Below are 12784 nucleotides of genomic sequence, written 5' to 3'. Positions count from 1 at the left end.
AGTGAAACCCGTTCTACTCCTCCCACCTGCCCGGACTGGACGAAACAACCAGCGGGGGCGGGACATACCAGTGTTACTGTACGTTCCTTCTCAGGGTTGGGTCAAACTATTTTCAAACCTTGTCACTCAAAAGAAATGGCACGCCAATGTTTGTGATTAACAACACAATGCATTTGATTGTCGAGGTGGTGTCCTGTAAATGGTGTGGGCTTTGTAGATAATTGGCAACATTTTTGGAGGAAACCTTGTTAGGAGAGACAGCGTTCGTCCCACTTAGGATTGGGCATCTCTCTTATCTAGGAATATATCCCAGTCTATTACATGACAACCCAGAGTTGGGACCAGGAAGCAGAGCTGCAGTGCTAAACACTTCTCTGCGCTCCCTCTGGATCAGTCACACAATCACAAACCCAGAGCGATTGTGTCTGTCCACCGTCCGATTAAGTTATTTAAATTAAACAATAACAGAATGAGAATTCCACACAAAAATCGAATACAAATCAACACAACCTTTGCAACAACTCAGGAAACTAAGACTTTTAAATGTGGTCTTTTAAACAAGATCACTGTCATCAAAGGCTATTTTAGATAATGAACTAGTCTCAGATTACAACATTGATTTATTGTCCCTCACTGAGACGTGGCTGCATCCTGATGAATATGTCAGCCTAAATTAATCTTCTCCCCCCAGTCATATTAATTCACATGTTCCCAGAGAATTCGGCCGAGGAGGTGGAGTTGCTGCTATTTTTAACTCCAGTCTATCAACCCTAACCCTAACCCTAAACTCAGCTACAACTCATTTGAATGTCTTGTTCACACCAATCCAAGAAACACCAACAGCCAACCATATTTGCTGTAGTTTACCGTGCTCCTGGGGCTTACACTGAATTTTTAACGGAATTCCCTGAGTTTTTATCAAACCTAGTCCTAAAGACCGATAAAATTATTATTGTTGGTGACTTTAATATTCATGTTGACAATAATAAAGATAGCCTTAGCGTAGCATTTATTTCGATACTAGACTCAATTGGTTTTAGTCAGTGTGTACACCAACCTACTCATTGTTGTAACCACACACTTGACCTTGTATTATCATATGGTGTCAAAATTGAACATTCAACAGTACTTCCGTGCAATCCAATTCTATGGGATTTAATAACCTTCGATTTGTCATCATCTGAATATATGCCACTAATAAAAAACTAATTTTTTTAGCTATCAACCTGATAGTGCTGTAGCTAAATTTAAGGAAATAATTCCAATTACATTTAAACCTGTATTATCGGTTGATATAAACAACAAATTCATTAAAATCCCTAGCTCCACTGAGATTGACCATCTCGTCGATAGCTCTGCATACTCATTTCGATTAACAGTAGACTCAATAGCACCTCTAAAAAAGAAACATGTAAAACATAGCAAATTAGCTCATGGTATAATTCCAAGACACATGAGTTAAAACAAGTATGAAGAAAACTAGAAAGGAATTGGCGCTCTAGCAACCGTGTTGAAAATCTCAGACTGGAAGAGTAGTGTTAAAGCATATAAGAAGGCTCTCCACAAAGCAAGAGCTGCCGACTATTCAAAACTAATAGAAGAGAATAAAAACAACCCAAGGTTTCTCTCAGAACTGTAGCCAGGCTGACAGAGAGACACACCTAAATTATAAAATAATTTATAATGCACACGACTCAACATGTTTTACACTGCAGCGTGTGTACCTTATCTGAATCAACTCTGCATTTCACCCGACTCAGACTCATTCAGAGAATGTACTCAAATATTCAGAGACATACAAACCAGCGAGCGCTTGACGTAAAAAAATATATGTTTGTGCCGAGGCGCCATTTCATTGTCTGACTCCACTTTCTCCTTAAGACGAACCAATTTGGAGTGTCCACTAGTGTTAAAGGAAAAAGAACTTTGGATATGCTTTTTGTTCAGAATCAAACTATTCAATTGTCTGTTCTTTCTCTTTAAGTAATGTTGTTACACCTTCCTCGATCCCTAAATAGCAATATCTTTATGACCTTCTTTAATGATAAAATTCGAACTATTAGAAATAAAATCAACCATCTCCTGCACTCGATTGGAAAAAATACCCTACCAAGAACAGAAATCTCAGAAACTGCTGAGAATCCTACCCATTATTTACACAGCTTCTCTCTGATCACCCGTGACCAAAAATAATCTCAGGTTCTAAACCAATAACCTGTATCTTAGATACCATTCCTACAAAATTACTTAAAGAAATTCTGCCCCTAATTGATACTTCATTACTGAGCACAATCAATCTGTCATTATCATCAGGATAAGTACCACAGTCTTTTAAAATAGCGGTAATCAAACCCCTTCTCGAAAAAATCCCACCCTAGACCCAGAGGTTTTAGCTAACTACAGACCAATATCTAATCCCCCCTTCCTGTTAAAATCTTAGAAAAAGTTGTAGCCAATCAGCTGTGTGCGTTTCTCCAGGAAAATAATATATATGAAGACTTTCATTCTGTCTTTAGACCTAATCACAGCACGGAGACAGCCTTGGCAAAAGTCACTAATGACCTTCTAATAGCTTCAGATCAGGGACTTGTGTCTGTCCTCGTTCTGTTAGATCTCAGTGCAGCATTCGACACAAATGACCACCACATTTTATTACAGAGACTAGAACAGTTAATTAGCATTAAAGGAACCACACTAAACTGGTTTAAATGTTATTTTTCTGATCGCTTCCAGTTCGTCAAATTAATGATGAGTCATTTGTGCGCACCAAAGTTAACCATGGTGTTCCACAGGGCTCGGCCCAATTTTATTCTCATTATATATGCTTCCACTAGGAAACATTATCAGGACACAATCGGTACATTTTCACTGTTATGCGGATGACACCCAGTTATATTTGTCATTAAAACCTGATCAAAGTAATCAATTAACTAAACTTCAAGCATGTCTCAAGGACATAAAAACCTGGATGACCCGCAATTTTCTCTTATTAAACTCAGATAAAACTGAGGTTATAATACTCGGCCCTAAACACCTTAGAGAAACATTATCTAATGATATAGCTGCGCTAGACGACATTGCCCTTGCTTCCAATGAAACAGTCAGGAACTTGGGAGTGATCTTCGATCCTGATTTGTCCTTTAATAGTCACTTAAAACAAATTTCTAGGACCTCCTTTTTCCACTTGCGTAATATCTCAAAAATCAGACATGTCCTTTCGCAAAAAGATGCAGAAAAACTAGTCCACGCCTTTGTTACATCGAGACTGGACTATTGTAATTCACTATTATCAGGCTCCAGCAGTAAGTCGTTAAAGACTCTGCAGCTGGTCCAAAATGCCGCAGCACGTGTCCTGACGAGAACTAAGAAAAGAGAGCACATTTCTCCAGTATTAGCATCGCTACACTGGCTTCCTGTTAAATCAAGAATAGAATTTAAAATTCTCCTCCTCACCTTCAAGGCCCTTAATAATATGGCACCTTTTTACCTTAAAGAGATGTTAGTACCATATAAACCTACTAGAGCACTCCGATCCCAGAACTCAGGTTTACTTGTTGTCCCTAAAGTCTCTAAAAGTAGAGTAGGAGCCAGAGCTTTTAGCCATCAAGCCCCACTCCTGTGGAATAATCTCTCACTTTCAGTTCGGGAAGCAGACACGCTCTGTTCGTTTAAGAGTATACTCAAAACCTTCCTTTTTGATAAAGCTTATAGTTAGAGCTAATAAGTGCAGCAGAAAGTAACTCGCCCTATGTTCCAAAATTGATTAAAAGGCAAAAAACCCTGATGACGCTAAGACGCACAGGGAATTTATGACACAAGACACACGGAGTTTCTCTTTCCTGCTTCTCCTTCCTCTTCTCCATACTTATCACATCAAAGTAAATCTTATCTCATCAGTACATGTTACTAACTTGACCCCTTTCCTGGAGTTTCTGTGCCTTAGCGCCCGCAGATGCAGGGCCACAGCTGTGGCCGTACCATGGATTATGATTGTGGATCGCGCATCAGAGGTCGCAATGGTGGATCCAGTTTGGTGGATTCTGTATCGTGCCAGCTGATCGTAGTGGTAATGGAGGATCCTTTGTCGCGTTGGCATCGGATGATGGTGGACCACGACCGAGGCGGCAGCTGATAATGGATTTCTAACTGGCGGCAGTGGACAATGACTGTGGACTATAGTGGATCCCATCCTGATGCTGGATCGTGATCTTGCTGGCTGCTGACCAGAGACTATGATTGCAGCAGGACTGCTTCACACATAGTATTGAAAAATGTTTACCCTCATCGATGCTGCTAAAAACTTTAATCCTGATGATGTTTTCTTATACTTGACATCTATTGCACTTCTGTCCATCCTGGGAGAGGGATCCCTCACATGTGGCTCTCTCTGAGGTTTCTACATATTTTTACCTGTTAAAAAGGTTTTTAGTAGTTTTTCCTTACTCTTGTTGAGGGTTAAGGACAGAGGATGTCACACCATGTTAAAGCCCTATGAGACGAATTGTGATTTGTGAATGTGAGCTATACAAATAAAACTTGATTGATTGATTGATTGATTGCACGGAAGTACTGTTAAATGTTCAATTTCGACACCGTATGATAATACAAGGTCAAGTGTGGTTACAACAATGAGTAGGTTGGTGTACACACTGACTGAAACCAATTGAGTCTAGTATCGAAATAAATGCTACGCTAAGGCCATCTTTATTATTTTCAACATGAATATTAAAGTCATCAACAATAATAATTTTATCGGTCTTTAGGACTAGGTTTGAAAAAAAATCTGTTAGAAATTCAGTATTAGCCCCAGGAGCACGGTAAACTACAGCAAATATGATTGGCTGTTGGTGTTTCCTGGATTGGCGTGGAAGACCAAGAATAAGACATTCAAATGAGTTGTAGCTGAGTTTAGGTTTAGGATTAATTGATAGACTGGAGTTAAAAATAGCAGCAACTCCACCTCCTCGTCCGAGTTCCCTGGGAACGTGTGAATTTATATGACTGGGGAAGTAGATTCATTTAGGCTGACATATTCAACAGGATGCAGCCACGTCTCAGTAAGTGACAATGAATCAATGTTGTAATCTGAGACTAGTTCATTAACTAAAATAGCCTTTGAAGACAGTGATCTAATGTTTAAAAGACCACAATTAAAAGTCTTAGTTTCCTGCGTTGTTTCAGACGTTGTATTAATTTGTATAAGATTATTGTGTGGAGTTCTCGCTCTGTTATTGTTTAATTTAAATAATGTAATCGGACGGTAGATTGTTAGTTTCTCATCAATACATTTTTCTGACCTGACCCCTTCCCCGAGTCCCTTTGCCTTATCGCCCGCAGATCCAGGGCCGCAGCTGTGGCCAAATCATGGATTACGATCTGCGGATCGCGTATCAGTGATCGTAATGGTGGATCCAGTTTGGTGTATTCTGTATCGTGCTGGCTGATTGTAATAATAATGGCGGATCCTTTATTGTTGGCATCTGATAATGGTGGTGGACCATGATCAAGGTGGCAGCTGATGATGGATCCTAATTGGCGGCAGTGGACAATGACTGTGGACTATAGTGGCATCCAATCTTGATGTTGGATCATGATCTTGCTGGCTGCTGACCATAGACTATGATTGCAGCAGGACTGCTTGATATATAGTACACTTGACATCTATTGCACTTCTGTCCGTCCTGGGAGAGGGATCCCTCACATGCGGCTCTCTCTGAGGTTTCTACGTTCTTTTTACCCTGTTAAAAGGGTTTTTAGTAGTTTTTCCTTACTCTTGTTGAGGGTTAAGGGCAGAGGATGTCACACCATGTTAAAGCCATATGAGTTGATTTGTGAATATGGGCTATACAGATAAAATTTGATTGATTGATTGATTATAAAAAAACAAAGTGATCTTACTTGAATACTTTTGGATTACATACATATTAAAAATAGAAAATGGACCGAACTGAAATATAATTTCTCTTGAAACATCTCAAACATTTTCAATGCAAATAAAATTATTTTAGCATATTCAGCATTTGCTTTTACCTGATGAGTCATCACTACAGATACTCCTTTACAATACATGCAAATAATGGATGAACACTGCAGCAACAAACATGTTGAAGAAAAAGCTAAACTTAACTTAAAGCTGCTACCTAAGAGGGAAATCCACTTTTCTTCAGATTTGGAGTTAAAATGTGAACTGAACCCCCAACCCCTTCATGGGTGTAAAATGGAATGCATTAATATAGCAAGTGGTTTTGTTGACCATTGCAGGTCACATTCATCTATTATTCATTTTCTTTACATAACACTTCTGTAACACACGCATCAATTGAGGGTATCAACATGGAGACTAGGAGTTATGGTTTAAAACTAAACACGGACAAGTTGCCCCAACCTCAAAGAGCCTAAATGTCTTTCAACTGCCCGATAAGTGCAGGTTAGAGCAGGGGTAGGCAACCTTTACTATCGAAGGAGCCATTTTGGCCCCTCTTCCCCCAAATTAAATCTGTCTGGAGCCGCAAAACATATTTGATAACACAGGTTATAAAGTTATATATATAGTTATACAATATATATATAAACTATAGTTTGTTGCAATTTATACAATTATAGAACGACAATAAAAAAAACTGTTGACATTTAACTGCTATTTTTACCTGTTACAAAAAAGGAAAACATCAAACTCTTATGAAGAGGAGAACAAAATACATGTGTAGGCCTTCTTTGAAATAAATGAAACACAGAACTATGCTTTTTTTGCTCATCTCCAGCTTGGTACTTTTCAGCAGCTATGTGCTTGCTCTGGAAATGTCTTTAAACATTACATTTTTTTTGTTTGCTAATTCCTCACCACGCATCAAGCATACAGGTACACCAGCATCGTTGGCAGTGAATGCAAATTAATCTGTCCACGCAGAATTAAACTCTCTACTTCCCTCCCAGACTTTCTTTTTTGAGATTTATCCTTGGTTAGTTTACGGAGTCGGAAACTCTAAATGCAGCGAAGAGCGCCAGGACGTAATAGGATGTGACGCACATTTTATTTGAAGATAATTGAAAACAAAACGTGAGAGCAGGTCAGACCGGAGGCAGCCGGGGAGTCAGTGAACGGTTGCTTCACGTGAACGAGCTCTGATCCCACTGTCTCTCTGACGCCGGGTTCACACCGGATGCGGAAGCGACGTCGTGCAGTGATCGTTTTGGCGTAGAGTCGCCGCGAGCGTATCGCCCCAGCAAACACACAGAAAAATGATTTTTAAACGTAGCGGCGGCTACGTATTCTCCACATAGGCTTGTGGAGAACACGTCATTTGAACGGAGTAAAGAGCGGAGAAGTTCTTCAACATGAATGACATTAAATTAATAATTGGAGTGGAGAAGTACAGTGAGCTGTATGATACTCAGCACATGTTGTATAAAGACAACACCAAAAAAGACACATGTTGGGACGCTGTTGCAGTTAATGTTGGAGCAACAAGTAAGTATATGCTTGAAAAAAATGATTAAATGCCGTTTTTACTGTAGGCTGATAACAGCAAAAGTATGTGATATTATTAGCGCTGCGCGGCCCTTCATCGCGCTTCAGCGTCCCGTGTGAACCCGGCGTGAACGAGTGAGCAGAGCGGGGGGGCGGAGCCCCTGGGCCGGTGTGTATGTCCGCTATATGGGAACACGCACACACACACAAGCACACACATTCACCCGCTCCTGGAATTTCAGTTCGGCCTCATACGATGACGTTTTAAAGAATGAACGTGAACGTGACGTTCACTCACGTTCATCATATGAAAACTGATTCGCTAAGTTCACCGTTCGCGAAAAATATGTGCAACATGCACTGTACAGGGAGCCACTGCAGAGGGGCTGAAGAGCCGCAGGTTGCCAACCCCTGGGTTAGAGTAATTATTGTAGTTCTATACCTAGTAATTTACCTAAAACATTTTCTATTAGGAAAATAATTAAACAGGTACACCCTCATTATGAATCTTGTTTAATCCAATATCCACAACACACACAATATATACCCCCCTAGTCCCAAAATGCAGGCTTCAAGATCAAAACAGGATGAGTGTACACAGGCTCACCATCTGAAACACGGACACAAACAGTTCGGTCAAAGCACTGCACCTTGCAGACATTAGCTATTCACCAACCAGCACCACCAATTTTTTGGCACAGAACCTGGATCGGCTCTGGAAAAGGTGGCTTCAATGAAGAAACTACAAGAGGATGGGCAGAAAAAAAGTGGCTAATGTATGAATCCAAGCTGAAAGAACTTTTATGAAATTATTAAATCAACATGGCTGTTTCAAAGAGGAGAAAACAATTAAAACAATTTCTAGCCAAGAAAAACTTCAATGGAACTGCATAAATGGACATTCAAGAAGTGAGTGTCATGTTAAGAAGTGGATAGCTAAAATTTTTTTACTGATAAGTACAGCCACAATTTTTACTGGAATTGCATACATAGACATAGCTGATTGGACAAAACTGATCAATGTACACATTTATTAGTAACATATATATAACATCAAGAACATCTAGTACATAAAGCCTTTTCAATAATTGATCTTTTGTTCAACATTGCAAAATTATCTAATTTTGGATGATTTGTTGTTGCTGTTGTTTTTCAGGAGAAACCTATGACTCAAGTAAGAGAGACAACAAAGATCTCCAACCATGATTAAAATCAATATGCCACCACTCTTACAGGTCATGTGAGTCTCTAAAAGGTAATCAGAAGTTAATTAGGCCATTTCAGAAATTATAAACTAAAAATGAGGATTCACCATGTAATCTCTTTGTAATGTAAACAATTCAACGTAATGAGGACCGAGGCATACTGGCTTTAAAGAGATTTGACCCAATAATACGTTTTTATCATACTGAATGGAAGACCTTCAACAGGCTTTTCAATAGTGACGTCATAATTGTCTAATTGTCGTAAATGGAACATTCCTTTGTGGCATTGGTGTGTTTTCACTGAATTATAGTCAGATTTTGTCCTGTGTCTCCTTGAATCCAATGTAAGAGCTGTCAGGGGAAGGGTACTTCCTTCCGATTGCAGTGACGATGCAGCTAGTCAATACTAATTTATTGCCACGACCAAGGTGCCTATTCCAGAACTCCAGCCACAAGTCTAAACTGGCTGGATGAGAACACAGATCAAGTTTGTATGTGAATAGTATGTAGCCAGTATAACTTACATAACAGTAGTTACTCATTAGTTAAATAAAATTTCTATAGGTAAATAAATTGCATGCATCTAATGTACACATCAAGACCACCAATATCAGACATCAACAGATCTCACCCTTTACCATTTAGGCTTCCTGCCTCTGTAAAAATTTGGGTCACAGCAACGACTACTAAACCACCAGTTTCCAAAGCCTCAAGAGTAGTTGCTCGTCTCTCCTCTCTCTCCTCTCATCAATTTGGAGGAGCTGTCCCTCTCTAATCTTCAGCCCATAAAGGTAGGGATTGCTATCAAAGTCAAATGCTTCACAAACAAATCCAAATCTCTCCAAAACTTTCTTCTCATTGTCTTGCATTGGCCTGTGCACACATCACGTGACTTTGAAATTCCCGTCTGCAAAAACAAAAACATGGCCGACATTCCTCTATTTTCAGATAGAAATGTAAGTTTATAATATAGTTTTAGTTTAAATATATTTTGTCAACATTTCTAGTGAGAAATGTGCCCTTTACTTTAACAGCCTTCAGCTAGTTCATTCTCATGGTCTATATTTGTATTAGTTATCATGAATATTTTTTTCAGATCTCGCCAGAAAATAGTTGCTCTATGGATACACTGGAAATATTGACGATGAAATACTGCCATGCCGTAAACCATGTAGTCGCGTGTTGTTTGAATCATCGTCCATTCATTGTGTCGTTCAGTGAGCTGGAATGTTATTCCCGTTATCGACATTTATTGGACAGATCATGATGAACATTAACATTATTTTTCTTATATCATTATTTAACTTTTCCATTTACTTTTTTCTTTTGACTTTGTACTTTTTCTGCTATGTACTTTTGCTTTTACATACTGTTAACTTAACATTAAGCTACAGAAACAGCAAGATAATCTTTTAAATTAATTAAAATAAATATATATATATATATATATATATATATATATATATATATCGTTATTAACTTACAAAAACTTCTTGAACATAAAACACATAACATTCAACATTTTATGTTACATTTGTGTGTTTGTGTATGTGTATGCATGTCAACTCCTGGTGTTCTCCTTTGGCACCCACTGCAAGGTCCCAGTCTTCCCACTGTAATAAAACAAGAATAAATTTGTTTTACATTAGCAATGAATGGAATTCGAAACTTGAGGAGGAAGAAGCTATATATGCCAAACGCAATACATTTGTAACATGCACACAGTAAGCTGAATAATATTAATTAAATCATTACTATAATAGTCTGATTAAGGTGTCTACATTTACTCTGAGTTTATACTTGCATTTAACAATTTAAATAAAAGTAAGAAAATGCATGATATACAATATATATGTTATACAAATTACTTATTGATAATTAATTTTTCAGTAAACATTAAGTCATTTTAGGAACAATCAAATAAATCTAAGAGTCATTCCACATACCACGTAGATAGGCCTTCCACTAGACCAATTTCGATTAAGTTCCGCTGAAAAACATGTTAAGCATTATAATCAAACCTGTGGTCTAATGACTTTACAGTTTGAAGTTGTGGAGATTTAAATCCAGTTAGTATTTCTGTAGTAAGGTTTTTATTTTGGACATTACAACTGTCATTTTGACCTAAAATTACAACAAAACAAACCTTCAGCCTTTTGCTTTGCAGTACCTTCTTCACTGGGTAATACCTCTCTCCAGTGATTGAGTGGTTGCATTCTGAAAGAGCAAAACAAGTGTCCAATCTGACCTCATATATATTAATATTAGAATTGTTGCAAAATTTGATAATAAACCTGATTTAGCTTTAGAACAGGGAAAACATGACTGATTAACTGAGTTCATGCCTATGGGTTTTAAAGCCTAGACAAACGGGCAGCACAATATATCAAAAATGTACAGTCATTGCAATATCAGCATTCAGGATATACATATCGAAATAGACTGCTCGACTGCAATAAATGGTGTTCAATGTCAATATATTTGGCCAATCAGATGGAGCCCTTCTGCCCTACATAATACATTCAAGATATTCAGATCATTGTCAGCCGGCTCTGTCAAATTTCCTAAAACAATTCTAGTACAGTGGAAATTGCAATCACAACATTAGTCCAGGGACCAAATTGATGTCTCTAAGCTGTTGATTATATTAAAGAATTGCATAGCTAGGGTAACTGCACACACACACAAACACACACGACTCCGCTGCTCACAATGGGCCTCATTTACTAACATGTGTGCAGAAATGTTATTACTCTCTGCAGAAAAAAAGTGTGTGCGCAAAATCGCCGCTGGATTTATGACACGTTATGGCCGCTGTTTGTTGTGTGCTCCATTCAATGTAGGGGTTCGGGGGTAAATGATGATGATGTGACTGACCTACACAAGCCAATATCCCCAGTCTGATCCCCAGATTATGACACCACACAGTGGCGGCTGTGGCTGAGGAGTAGAGTGGTCACCCTCCAACCTGAAGGTCGGCGGTTCGATCCCCAGTCTGAACCATCTGCATGCCGAAATGTCCTTGGGCAAGATGCTGAACCCTCAATAGCCCCCCATAGAATAAAAAAGTGCTGCAAGTAGATACATTGTATGAATGTGAATGTGAAACTGTACTGTAAAGCGCTTTGAGTGGTCTTCATCAGACTAGAAAAGCGCTATATAAATACAAATCCATTTACAATTTCATGTTTTTTTAAATACATTTGGTCAAATTAAATTGTTGCTGTGCATCTAGTTTTTAATTTTAATATATTATGCATTTTGTCACAAGGAAGTGTCTACATTTTCCAGGAGAGTCGGGCATTCATCATTTGTGAGTACGCATGTTCTGAGGAAGATCGAAATTTGTACGAACAAATTTAGGTAAGTTCATATTGATGAATCCCAGATCTGTGCATCAAACGTAATATCCTCTCGCTGACATACAGACACATACAGACACAGACAAAAACAGTTGCATCAGACGTGCGTAAACTCAGACTAGGAAAACTGAAATTATAAGCTTAAACAATGCATAGAGAGCCAGAGGAAATGGCAGCGTGTTTGATTTAGTTTGCAGTGCACAACGCAAATGATAGAGACACACAGAGGAGGAGCAAATAAATCACCACTCTGGAGGCTCTCCTTTGTCTCCAGAACAAAGAAACATGTGGTCAGGTTTTGGCTCAACAGTGCGATATTAACCTTCATTTCACCCAGCGTATTTTGGCGATTGAATTAAAATTAATATTTTCTATATTTTATTTAATGGCGTTAGTGTTGTGTTATTTAAATGTACCTATTTAATGGTAGGAGATTTTTTTCTCCCCCTCATCTTCCTTGATTTATGTGGATCGTGGTAGTGGCCTGAACTCTACTTCCGTTTCTCTCCCTTTCTCCTTTTTGGGAGAGGTTACCCTTCCTGGTCCTCATCAGCCAAATATACTGTTCGTCCCAGTTTTTGACTTTTCTGCAACTCCTGTAGCTTAATTTGGATTCACCTTGATTAAGGAATTGACACATAAAACTTACCAATTGTTAGTTAAAATTTAGCCCAACATTATTGTCATATTGCATACTACAAATTCAACCAAATGGATCTTGTATTGTAGGGTAATGGTAGTCAAATACA

The sequence above is a fragment of the Limanda limanda genome, chromosome 8 (assembly GCF_963576545.1).
Source record: "Limanda limanda chromosome 8, fLimLim1.1, whole genome shotgun sequence".
NCBI classification, from domain to species: domain Eukaryota; kingdom Metazoa; phylum Chordata; class Actinopteri; order Pleuronectiformes; family Pleuronectidae; genus Limanda; species Limanda limanda.
Note: the sequence above shows the minus strand (reverse complement) of the source record.